The sequence below is a fragment of the Rhinatrema bivittatum genome, chromosome 7 (genome assembly GCF_901001135.1).
Source record: "Rhinatrema bivittatum chromosome 7, aRhiBiv1.1, whole genome shotgun sequence".
NCBI classification, from domain to species: Eukaryota; Metazoa; Chordata; class Amphibia; order Gymnophiona; family Rhinatrematidae; genus Rhinatrema; species Rhinatrema bivittatum.
The window spans coordinates 306,057,662-306,070,803 of NC_042621.1; the positions used below are offsets into that span (position 1 = coordinate 306,057,662).

At 50.5% G+C, this 13,142-nt stretch overlaps 1 protein-coding gene across 2 annotated transcripts in view; it reads left to right on the forward strand.

Moving 5' to 3' along the window:
* SEC23IP (SEC23 interacting protein) overlaps positions 1-13,142 on the forward strand; it is a 122,219-nt gene that overhangs the window by 93,015 nt on the left and 16,062 nt on the right. The gene's annotated exons all lie outside the window — the stretch shown is intronic.

Sequence of the window (13,142 nt, forward strand, 5' to 3'; positions counted from 1 at the left end):
CTGAGTTCCTGGTTCCATGAGCCCTCATTCACAACTTTTATTTATTCATTAAACTTAGATTCTGCAATATGGACAAAAGCAGCCTCAAGCCCTCCCAGTCCTTGGAATATCTGGGAGTCTGGTTCAACACCAGGCTGGGCAAGGTCTTCCTCCCACCCTCGTGGATAAGAAAGTTCCCTGTACGTACCCGGATCAGTCCAGGCTGCTGGGTTTTGCCTCCCTTCCAGCAGATGGAGACAGAGAAAAACTTTGAGAGCGCCCTCTCTTAACCTGGTGAGCCACATGCTGCTCCTCAGTATTTCTCTGTCTCCAGCAGATGGAGGTGGTGCAAAACCTGCGGTTCTGAACCAATCTTACGAGTTTAAAAAAAAAAGAGAGAAAACAACAAAATTTCTGAAGATCAAGCAGGACAAGAAGAAATTGTGGTTTCTCCCAGGGGATTGGCAGGTCCTGGTGGGACCATCCCCCCTGGTAGCAGGCATAGCAGGAGCAAGGGTTGGTAACTCAGAGTTCCCTGTACGTACCAGGATCAGTCCAGACTGCTGGGTTATGCCTCCCCTCCAGCAGATGGAGTCAGAGAGAAAACTGAAAGCACCCCCTAGATATACTGGTGCGCCACCTGCCATCCTTCAGTATTTCCTCTGACTCCAGCAGATTGAGAGGCATAACCTGCGGTCCTGTCTGTTCTGACTAAAACAATCTTTCAGGTGTTCTTTATGATTTTTATAACTGTGCTGGCTAGATCAACTGGTTTTATTCTCTTCCTTGCTTAGTGTAAAAAAAAAAAAAAAAAGTTGATATTTTTGTAGCAGTTTGTTGGTTTTGCTAGCGCAGCGTACAGGCAGGCACTGAGAGCTTGGCTCTCATTGTTTTACCCGGATTAGTGTCCCTTTTGGTCTTGGGGGAAAGTTTACCGGTGGGCCGGTCACCCTCCCCCCCCAGAAGTACAGTGATTCCAGACTTTGATCTGAAGAGGGCTTTACTTGAAAAAAAAAAAAAAAAAAAGAAAGAAAGAGAGTGAATAAAAAGTGGATGCAGGACACATAAGCCCTGTTGGTAGCAGGCAGTGATCCAATTCCAGCCCTAGCCTGCCGCGCTGGTAATTAGCCTGACCAGGGACTCCGGAGGGGGTGGAGGTTTTCACCCGGCGTTAGAGGCGCTTGCACAGGGCTCCTATTTTTGGCGCGCTTTTCTTCTGCCTCCTCGATGCCGCATTCTTCAGCCTGCACGGCCTGCGGTAGGGCGGGGGCGCGACTCTCCCGGGAGGGTCTCTGCTCCCGCTGCATTCCCGGGGGCGAGGTACCCTCCCGGGGGCCAAGCGCAGCCCGCAGCGGCGCGGATCCGTCCTCCTCGGCGCGGCTGAGGAGGCTGTCGGCGCCGCGATCGTTGGCCTCGCCTCCCAGTGAGGGGGAGCCGGCGGCCATCTTGTCCACGAGGCAGCATGTTGATTCTGCCTCTGAGGAGGAGGATTTTCCTCCGCTTTCACCGCCGGCTTTGAGTCCTCATAGTGGCTCTGAATTTGATGCCCCAAGAGCCCCCCCACCCCTCCGGTGCGTCCCGTGGGGGGATCAATTAAAAGGAAGGTGCCTTTCTCCTCCAAGTTTGTGCCGCTGATGCACCAGGCTTTTTTGGAGGCAGAAGCAGGCTAGGAGCCAGACAAACCCCCCCCCCCCCCTTCTAAAAGTGCCTAAGGTGTCCTTGGTGCAGGACAAATCGGGAGACCAGGAAAAGGCTGAAGCTCCGGGCAAATCAGGAACTTGTTCCCTTGGGGGTGCCGACGATCCGGGGTTCCCGGATCTCACCCAGGGCTCACCGGATGGGGCAGGGGCCGACATCTCCGATGCTCAGGGGTCTCTCGAAGGGGACGACCCCCTGGTTTTACGCCTGTTTGGCAGGGACGAGCTGAACTATTTGATTCTTCATGTTTTGAAGGAGCTGGAGATCCCAGCGCCGCAGCAGGACACGGATACTTCCACTGGGGACGTAGCTATGGCGGGTCTGAGAGCCCCCCCGCAAACCTTTCCCTTGCACCCTAAGGTATTGCAGATCGTATCTAAGGAATGGGAGGTTGCAGAGGCATCCCTGCGCGTTAGCAGGGCAATGAATAAATTATATCCTCTGCCCTCGCATTCGTTAGAGATTTTTAAGGTCCCTTCGGCGGACTCGGCAGTCACTGCGGTGGTTAAGCATACTACCCTTCCCGTCATGGGAGGGGTAGCCTTGAAAGATCTCCAGGACCGGAAGTTAGAGGTCCTATTAAAGCGCATTTTTGAGATAGCGGCTTTAGGAGTCCGGGCTGTGGCTTGTAGCAGTATGGTCCAGAGGGCCACACTGCGCTGGGTGCAACAATTACTAACCACCCAAGAACTCCCGCTGGAAGAGGCGGAGCAGGCCAATTGTGTGGAAGCGGCGGTTGCTTATACAGCGGATGCCCTGTATGATTTGCTAAGGACCTCGGCCCGCACTATGTCCTCGGCTGTTGCGGCCAGACGACTATTGTGGCTTCGTCATTGGTCGGCAGATGCCTCTTCTAAGTCGCGACTAGCTTCTTTTCCCTTTAAGGGGAAGTTGTTGTTTGGTGAGGAGTTGGATCAACTCATCAAAGACTTGGGAGACAATAAGGTGTATAAGTTACCGGAGGACAAGCCCCGACAATTGCGGTCTTTCGGAAACACGCGGTCCCAATTTCGAGGGCAACGCTGGTTTCGCACAGGAAGGGGTGGATCTTTTCCCCAAAGGCAGCAGGGCCTCAGGTCTCAGTCTTGGACTCCTTCCTTTCGAGGCAGACGACCACAACGAATGGGTTCCTCGCAGGGTTTGGCCACAGGCAAACCTGCGCAATGAAGGCACGCGGGCCCATTCCTCCATGCCACGCATCGGAGGCCGGTTATCCCAGTTTTGGGAGGAATAGGTCAAGATCACTTCAGACCAGTGGGTCCTCGACGTGGTGCGTCACGGTTACGAGTTGGATTTTGCTCGGCCCTTCCGGGATCTTTTTATGATATCTCCTTGCGGTCCTCCGGAAAAGCAACTGGTAATAGCCCAAACCGTGGCCCGGTTACGATCCCTGGGGGCAGTGGTGCCCATTCCGCCGGATGAGACCAGAACAGGTCGGTATTCCATTTACTTCCTGGTTCCAAAGAAGGAAGGTACGTTCCGGCCAATTTTGGATTTGAAGAGAGTAAACAGGGCCTTGCGCGTTCCCCGTTTTCGCATGGAAACTCTTCGATCTGTTATTGCGGCCGTCCACAGGGGAGAATTTTTGGCTTCTTTGGATCTGGCCGAGGCGTATCTTCACATTGGGATCAGGAAGCGCCACCAGAGGTACCTGAGGTTCATGGTGCTCGGGGAACACTTTCAGTTTTGCGCCCTCCCGTTCGGGTTAGCCATAGCTCCGAGAGCGTTTACCAAGGTTCTCGTCTTAGTCGCAGCCTTCCTGCGCCGTCAGGGAGTATTGGTGCATCCCTACCTCGACGGTTGGCTTATCCGGGTGAAGTCAGAGGACTCGTGCAAGCGAGCAGTCCAGGTGGTGGTTCAGCAACTGCAGTCGCTAGGTTGGGTAGTCAACTTTGCAAAGAGCCAGCTGGTTCCGAGTCAGTGTTTGGAATTTTTGGGAGCACGTTTCGATACCTTGGTGGGCAAGGTATACCTGACTCAGCAGAGACTGGAGAACCTGATGCTTCAGGTACAGAACCTACTGGATCTCCCCTTACCTACGGCATGGGATTATTTGCAGGTCATTGGACATATGGTTTCTACTCTGGAAATGGTGCCGTGGGCTTTTGCGCATATGCATCCTTTGCAAACCGCTCTTCTTTCTCGCTGGGACCAGAAAACCGGGGATTACGGTGCCCAGTTGCCGCTGATGGAACCGGCTCGGTCCAGTCTAGCTTGGTGGTTGATCCCGGACCACCTCTTGCAGGGGGTAGATCTCGATCCTCCTCAGTGGGTGGTAGTGACGACGGATGCCAGTCTAACGGACTGGGGAGCGCTCTGTCAATCAAGAGCGGTACAGGGAACGTGGTCCCCTCGCTAGGCCTCTTGGTCCATCAACCGACTGGAGACCAGAGCGGTACGTCTAGCCTTGCGCCACCTTCTGCCCCTGGTACGCGGTCGGGCGGTTCGAGTCCTCTCAGACAACGCAACCACGGTAGCATATATAAATCGCCAGGGCGGTACAAGAAGTCGACCGGTGGCGACCGAAGCAGGGTTGTTGATGACCTGGGCGGAGCGTTATCTGTCCCGCATCGCGGCCACCCACATTGCAGGCAGGCGGATTATCTCAGTCGACAACACTTGGACCCCGGAGAGTGGGAGCTCTCGGCCGAGGCAATGAGTCTCATCACCCTACGATGGGGGATTCCGCACCTAGACCTGATGGCGACTCGGCACAATGCAAAGGCGGCACGTTTCTTCAGCCGAAGGCGAGAGCACGGGTCGGAAGGAGTGGATGCACTCGTGCTTCCATGGCCTCGTCACGTCCTCCTCTATATATTTCCTCCATGGCCTCTGATCGGCAAGGTGTTAAGACGCATAGAATCGCATCGTGGTCGGGTGATTTTAGTGGCCCCGGAGTGGCCAAGAAGACCATGGTTCGCGGATCTGGTTCATCTTGCGACGGACGGGCCTTTACGTCTCGGTCATCTTCCGAACCTCCTTCGGCAAGGGCCGGTATTTTTAGATCTGGCGGATCGCTTTTGTCTGGCGGCTTGGCTTATGAAAAGAGACAATTAAGGAAAAAGGGTTATTCTGAGCCTGTCATTTCCACACTGCTTCGGGCACGGAGGCCCTCTACTACGCTTACTTATGCTAGAGTGTGGAAGGTGTTTGACTCCTGGTGCGGTGTCTCGAAGATTGCGCCACGTCGGGCTTCTGAAGCTCAAATCCTTACGTTTTTGCAGGACGGCCTGAAGAAGGGTTTGGCTTACAGTTCTCTGAGGGTTCAGGTAGCAGCTCTGGGGTGTTTGAGAGGAAAAGTTGAAGGGTCCTCTCTCGCCTGTCACCCAGACGTAGCACGCTTTTTACGTGGTGTTCGGAACTTGTGTCCTCCGCTGCGGCCTCCTTGCCCGTCTTGGAATTTGAACTTGGTTCTCAAAGGCCTCAATGCGGCCCCCTTTGAGCCTCTCAGGCGGGCCTCCTTAAAGGATTTAACTCTCAAGACGGTGTTTCTCGTGGTGATCGCGTCCGCTCGTAGGGTCTCTGAGTTGCAAGCTCTTTCATGTAGAGAACAGTTCTTGCATATTTCAGACTCAGGTGTGTCGTTGCATACGGTACCTTCTTTCTTACCTAAGGTGGTATCGGCCTTTCATGTAAATCAGACGGTGAAATTGCCTTCCTTCTCGGCGACAGAACTACAGTCTTCTCAAGGGTCAGATTTGAGACGTTTGGATGTTCGTCGAGTGCTCATGCAATATTTAGAAGTTACCAATGATTTTCGACGGTCTGATCATCTGTTTGTCTTGTGGCATGGCCCCAGGAAGGGGCTTCAGGCGTCCAAAGTAACTATTGCCCGTTGGTTGAAGGGCTCGATCGCTGCCACGTACATTGGTGGCGGTAAGGCTGTTCCTGAGGGGCTCAAGGCCCATTCTCTCCGTTCTCAAGCGACTTCGTGGGCAGAAAGTCACCTGGTTTCGAGCCAAGAGATTTGCAGGGCGGCCACTTGGAAGTTGTTGCATACTTTCGCTCGACATTATCGGGTTGATGTTCGAGGGCCGTCACCTACTTCCTTTGGAAGCAGCGTACTTTGAGCGGGACTCTCGGGGTCCCACCCCATTTAAGTCAGCTCGGGTACATCCCAGCAGTCTGGACTGATCCTGGTACATACAGGGAAAGGAAAATTAGGTTCTTACCTGATAATTTTCCTTCCTGTAGTACCAAGGATCAGTCCAGACGCCCGCCCAGTAATGGTGTTTCAGGAGAGTCCGCTTGTAACAGTATCTTTTCCACTCTTTCAGGTATCGATAACTTGATATGGTAAGTGATTATTCATTTCGTTGCCTTTTGGCTTTGTTTGCTTGGTTGGCTCAGTAGTGTTTGAGCGATGTTAATGCTTACTTTTGCAGAGTTTTACTACTTGATTTAGCCAGTGGCCATAGTTAATTTTTGGCGGAAGGATGATCCATTTCTTCTGCTTTGATATCAATTATACTGAAGGATGGCAGGTGGCACACCAGTATATCTAGGGGGTGCTTTCAGTTTTCTCTCTGACTCCATCTGCTGGAGGGGAGGCATAACCCAGCAGTCTGGACTGATCCTTGGTACTACAGGAACGAAAATTATCAGGTAAGAACCTAATTTTCCTTTGCTCCCCTTTTCTTGTGGGGCGCTGGCGGTGATTTTAGTTACCAAAGCAAAAAAAGTCAAAGAAAGCATCAGAAGCTCTGGCCAGGTTTAGCCACGCGGCTGTGGTCCCATCACTGAAAGTGGTCAGGGTAAGGGCAACAAGCTGTCATGAGCGCAATTCAGGCTCCCGGGTCCCGCTCCTTCGCCTTTCTTCGTCAGCGTCTCCGTGCACTCCCTATCCCGCCAGCCATGCCGCAAGACTTTAGGTGCTCGCCTGCAGGGAGCCAGCGTTGCGGCTCTCCCGCGTGGGCCTTTGTTAACGTTGCCTCCCCAGAGGAGAGGGTTCTTGGGGAATGGTGGTAGTGGTAGCAGGCCCGCTGTTCTGGAGACTGAGGCTGATCTGTTCCTGCTAAGTGCGGGAATGGCAGCCATTTTGAAAACGTTTACTACTGCTAAGGAAAAGGAGGCAGGGGGAGGGGATCTCCCGCCAGACCTGTCGTCTGCCGACTTGAGCCCTGAAGATCCTCAGGACTTCCCTGCATGAGCTGTCGGAAGATGACCCTGATCCCCTGGAGGGGGATTTGAGGGGGCCAGCCGGTTTCACAGCCAACTTCGTGCTTTTAATGCACAAAGCTTATTTGGACAGCCGGGCAGCGTTTCCAGACACAGACCACTCGAAGGACTGCCCAAGATGGTCCCCATGCGGCCGGACCCCCAGGGGACTGTTAGGATCTGGAAGGTCAGGGGCTCCTCGCCTCAGGATGACAGCGACCCTCCGGGAGAATCGGAACTCGCAGGGCCGTTAAGATACGACTCATCCTCTGCCCCCCCTCTCCTTACTGGGAGATCAGGACAAGGAGCTGGAGAAGGCTTTGCCTTTGGCCAGAGACGATCCAAAGGTCGTGCACTTGTTTCAGTGGGAGGAGCTGGATCCTCTGATCCCTCATGTCCAGGGCGGAGCTGGGCATAGCGGTCCCCCAGGATGATCCGGGCCAGGGCACGGTGGATCTGGTCATGGCACGTTTACGAGGTCCGGCCAAGACCTTCCCTTTTCATCGAATGGTTCAACTGCTAATGGTCCAGGAGTGGGATACTCCGGAGATGGGTCTGAGAGTGGCCTGAGCTATGGACAAGCTCCACCCCTTGCCGGAGGAGACGCTGGAGCTTTTGAAGGTGCCTAAGGTGGACGCTTCGGTGTCAGCTGTCACGAAGAGAACCACCATCCCGGTCACAGGGGTGGCGGCACTCAAAACCTACAGGATAGAAAGATCGAGGTTCATCTCAAGAGGATATTTGATGATGTTTTAGTTGGTGCTCAGGAAGGATTCAGACAGTATTGTAGCACTGAGACTTTGGTTTCTTTGGGAGAAAAACTTCTTAAGCTTTGGATAGAGGAGGAACGTCTTTGTTAGTTTTAATAGATTTGTCCAGTGCATTTGATCTGGTGGACCACTCTATTTTATTTCATTGTTGTAATCTTACGGGAATTAAAAGCCAGGTTATCCAGTTTTCTAGATTCTAGAGAACAGTCAGCTGTTTTTCAGGATAAAGTTTCTGTTTCATGCCTTTGGTGCCTGAAGGTTCAACCTTCTCCCCTCTCCTTTTTAATCTGTTTTTAACTCCATTAGGAAATTTAATAAGATCATTTGGGTTTGTACCGCTTATTTATGCGGATGACATTCAAATCTTGGCCCATGCTGAAAATTTATCTTCAGATGTTGTAGACAATGTAAATAATTGTCTCTCAATGATTCGTAGCGAATAAATTGGTCCTTAATTCAGATAAGACAGAATTATTGAAAATCGGAGCAGGGGAACTTTTTATGGGTCTGTCTTTGAATGGATTACAGCTAACACAAAATGATCATGTTAAATCCCTAGGAATGATTCTTGATGCAGATTTTTCTTTGGACAAACATGTTGCTCATGTGGCACGTAATGTTTATCCTGAACTGAAAATGCTGAGACAATTGAAACCATATTTGGGGTTTAAATCACATAAAGCAGTTGCTTATGCTTTAATCCTATCTTCACTAGATTATTGCAATGCAATGTTTATGGATTTACCATGCAAGTCTATTCGTAAATTACAAGTGATTTGAAAATACCGCTGGGGAAATCATGCAGAAGTGCTACTGAACCATTATTGTAGGAATTACATTGGTTACCTGTTATAGACAGATCTGTATTTAAGAACTTGGTTTTGGCATTTAAAGTTTTAAATGACATGGGGGTCTCCTTCTTTAAAGGGAACTTTGGAGTGGAGGGGGGACGATATTTACAACTTCCTCTGGTTAGAAATTTTAAGCATTTGTGCTTGGGTCAAAAGTCATTTGTAAATGCCATTCCAAATATACGGAATACTCTTCCTAAGGAGGTGAGGGAAGAAATCAATTTGCTAAAAGTTTAGAAAAAAACCTAAAAACCTGGTTTATGTCTACAAATTCCAAGATGTATTAGTCAAATTGAGGGGAGAAGTGGCTCACCTGGTTTATTAGGAAATATTGTCTTTATCAGGAGAGAGAGTAATTTTAACTTGCTGCATTTTATGTATGTTTTTATTTGAATTGTGTATGGTATATGGTATTTGATGTTATGATCATTTATTATTGTATTTTTGGGCGATGTATAAAAATTTTATTTGGAAAGCGATTAATAAATGTGGATAAATAAAGTTTCGGCCCTCTGCATTTGGGCTGCAGTCTGTAGCAGCTTCGTGCGAGCCTGAGATGGGTACAGCAGTTGCTGAGTGCCAAAGACCTCCTGCCTCAAGAGTTGGCACAGGCAGAGCACTTAGAAGTGGCAGTGGCCTATGGAGCAGATGCCTTATATGATCTATTTCAAACCTTCTCTAGAACTATGGTGTCGGCGGTCTCTGCAAGGAGGCTTTTATGGTTGCACAACTGGTCAGCGGATGTTTCCTCTGAGGCTCAGCTTAATGTGCTTCCTTTTAAAGGCAAGCTTCTCTTTGGAGAAGACTTGGACCAGCTGATAAAGTTTCTGGGGGACAATAAGGTGCACAAGCTGCTGGAAGATAAACCTAAGGGAACTAGAGGTTTTCTTCCAACCCGCTTTCACTTTCGAGGGCAAAGGCACTTCCGCCAAAGCAGGGCGCCTGGAACGGGCCAGAGACAGACCTTGGGGAGGTTCCAATCCTGGTCTCAATCCTTTCATAGACGTAGAGTGAGCCGAGATGGCGCTGGTCAAGGGTCCCTGGGATCCAAGTCCTCCCAATGAGATACGGCTGACCCGTTCCTCCATCCCAGTGATCGGCGGGCTACTGTCACTTTTTTACGAGGAATGGGTCACGATAACGTTGGACCAGTGGGTTCTCAGCGTCATAGAGCAAGGCTGTGCTTTAGAATTTGCTCGACCTCTACGAGACTTGTTTATGATCTCTCCCTGTGGCTCACCAATGAAGAAACAAATTGTTCGGCAAATCATCCACAGGCTAGAGAGCCTGGGGGCCATTGCTCCCGTTCCCCAGAAAGGAATGGGGAACAGGGCGTTATTCCATTTATTTTGTGGTGCCAAAAAAGGAAGGCTCTTTCCATCCGATTCTAGATCTAAAGAAGGTGAACAAGACTCTAAAGGTGCCACGTTTTCGGATGGAAACACTGTGCTCGGTCATTGCAGCAGTACGCAGTGGGGAGTTACTGGCTTCCCTGGATCTGACGGAAGCATACCTGCACATCTGTATCCAAAGGGATCATCAAAGGATTTTCCGCTTCTGATCCTAGGAATGCATTTCCAGTTCTGTGCCCACCCATTCGGTCTGGCTATGGCTCCACGAACTTTCACCAAGGTGATAGTGGTGGTGGCAGCAGCCCTCCAAAGGAAGGGAGTGCTAGTTCACCCATACCTGGACGACTGGCTCATTCGGTTGAAGTTGGAGGAATTCTGCAAGCAGGCAGCTGACAAGGTCTTACACCGTCTGAGGTCCCTTGGTTGGGTTGTCAATCAGTCCAAGAGTCATCTTCATCTTTCTCAGGTCCTGGACTTCTTAGAAGCACGGTTCGATACCGAGTGCGCAAGGTCTTCCACATGGAGGAACGAAACACCAAATTACAGATGCAAGTTCAATGCCTCTTGGCAGCTTCAGTACCCAGAGTCTGGGATTATTTGCAGGTCCTTGGCTCCATGGCATCCACTCTGGAGTTGGTCCCGTAGGTGTTTTCTCATATCATGTCCTTACAGAAAGCGTTGCTATCCCTTTGGGATCCGATGTCTGAGGAGTTTTGGATTCTCTTACCGTTCACAGAGTCCTTGGTTGGTGGCTTGCTCGAGACCACTTGAGGCACGGGGTGGACCTCGATGTGCCTCAGTGGGTGATAATGACCACGGATGCCAGGTTTTCAGGTTAGGCAGCAGTGTGCCAATCTCTGTCGGTCCAGGGCCAATGGTCGATGGAAGAGGCAAATTGATCCATCAATCACCTAGAGACGAGAGCAGTTCGTTTAGCTTAACAGAGTTTTCTTCCACTCTTGCACAACCGGGCGGTATGGGTTCTGTCGGACAATGCGATGACAGTAGCCTACATCAACTGTCAAGGAGGAACAAAAGTTGTCCAGTAGCCTTGAAAGCGGAGATGCTGATGACCTGGGTGGAACAGCATCTAGCCTTGCTGGCAGCATCACACATAGCAGGGACCGACAATGTGCAAGCGGATTTCCTGAGCCACCAAATGCTGGACCCCGGAGAGTGGGAGCTGTCATTAGAAGCAATGACCCTCATCTTATGCAGATGTGGGGCTCCTCATCTGGAGTTGATGGTGACTCAGAAGTATGCCAAACCACATTTCTTTAGTCGCAGAAGAGAGCATGGGGCGGAAGGGGTCGATGCCCTGGTACTCCTTTGGCCGCACGATGTTCTGCTCTGTGTTTCCTCCATGGCCTCTGACAGGCAAGTTTCTAAGGAGAATAGAAGTTCACCCAGGGACGGGAATCCTAGTGGCTCCAGAGTGGCCCCCCCCCCACCCTTGTGCCTTCCACCGCACAGGAACCTGCTCCAGCAAGGTCCAGTCCTTCAAGATGATCCGACTCGATTCTGTCTTATGGTTTGGCCCTTGAAAGGGCTCGCCTGATGAAGCGTGGGTATTCGGCAACAGTAATTGCCACCTTGCTCCGTGCGCAGTTCTCAATGTCCTTAATGTATGTAGGGGAACGCGGTGTTGCCCCTCGGACGGTCAAAATCCCACTGGTTCTAGAATTTTTACAGGATGGCTTGAATAAAGGATTGTCCCTTAACTCCTTAAAGGTCCAGGTAACAACTCTCACCTGTTTCAGGGGCGAGGTGAATGGGACCTGCCTGTCAGCGCATCTGGACATGACGCGTTTTTTTTGAAAGGGGTAAATCACCTTCGGTCACCCCTATGGTGGCGGGTTCCCTTGTGGAATCTTAATCTAGTTTTGGAGTTCTTGGCAGGGCCCTCCTTTTGGCTGCTGCACTGCCTTTCCTTCCGCTTATTAACCCTGAAAATGGTGTTCCTGGTGGCGATATGCTCAGCTCATCGCATCTCTGAACTACGGGCATTATCGTGTTGGGAACTGTTCCTGCGGATCACTCCAGGAGCTTTACAACTTCATACCCTTCCATCCTTCTTGCCCAAGGGAGTCTCGGAGCTTCATTTGAATCTGTCCATTTCGTTCCCATCTCTAGATAGGCACAAGGGCACGGAAGAATACCGCCTCCTCAGCCATTTAAACATAAGTAGACTTTTGGTGCGGTATCTAGGAATTTCAGAGCCGGTGCGCAAGATGGACCGCCTGTTTGTTCCTCACGGTGGAAGGAGACAGGGCAAAATAGCTTCGCGGGCTACCATAGCTCGCTGGATCAAGGAGGTGGTCACAGGAGCCTATGAAGATGCAGGAAAGCCATTACCCTTTCAGGTTAAAGCTCATTTCACTAGGGCTGAGGCAGTGTCCTGGGCGGAAGCAAAGCTGCTGTCTCCCATTGACATCTGCCAAGCGGCAACATGGTCCTCCTTACACATCTTCTCCAGGTTCTATCAACTGGACGCAGCCTTTGCGAGGGCAGTGCCAACCAGGCCATGGGCAGCCTTCCACCCTGATTGGGAGTGGCTCTTATACATCCCATTTGTCCTGAGTCCATCTGGCTACGCGCTGGGAAATAGAGAAATTATTATTTATGTATTTGGATTCTTATATACCGACATTTATATATACTTTCCTGATAATTTTGTTTTCCTTAGTGTAGACAGATGGACTCTCAGTATCCCGCCCACGGCTGCCCAAGCACGATGCCATGGAATCGTCCATGAAATGATTTATTTATTTATTTATTTATTTATTTATTATTTTTATATACCGACATTCGATCGCAATCGAGACATCACCAACCTCAAACTAAAGCATTACATATTCGCCGACGACGTACAGATCCTCCTACCAATCACAGAATCCCTGCAAAAAACGTGGGCACACTGGAACAGTTGTCTACAATCCATCAATAGTCTGCTTACCAGCCTTAACCTTATCCTCAACTCTAACAAGACTGAGATCCTCATCATTTCACCAGACGAAAACCACGTTCTTCTCAACTTTCAAAGCGCATCCCAATTCGCCAAAGCATTCATCAACCACTTCCCTTCCGTCAGAGACCTAGGGGTTCGGTTCGATAACCACTTCAACTTAAAATCTTTCGTCCTCATCACAACCAAAGAGTGTTTCTTTTAAACTACAAGTACTCAAAAATCTGAAACCTCTCCTGCACTTCAATGACTTCCGTTTAGTAGTTCAGTCAATTAGTCTCACAAAGCTAGACTACTGCAATTCTCTACTGCTAGGTCTCCCAGCGACAACTACCAAACCCCTTCAGATGGTCCAGAATGCCGCGGCAAG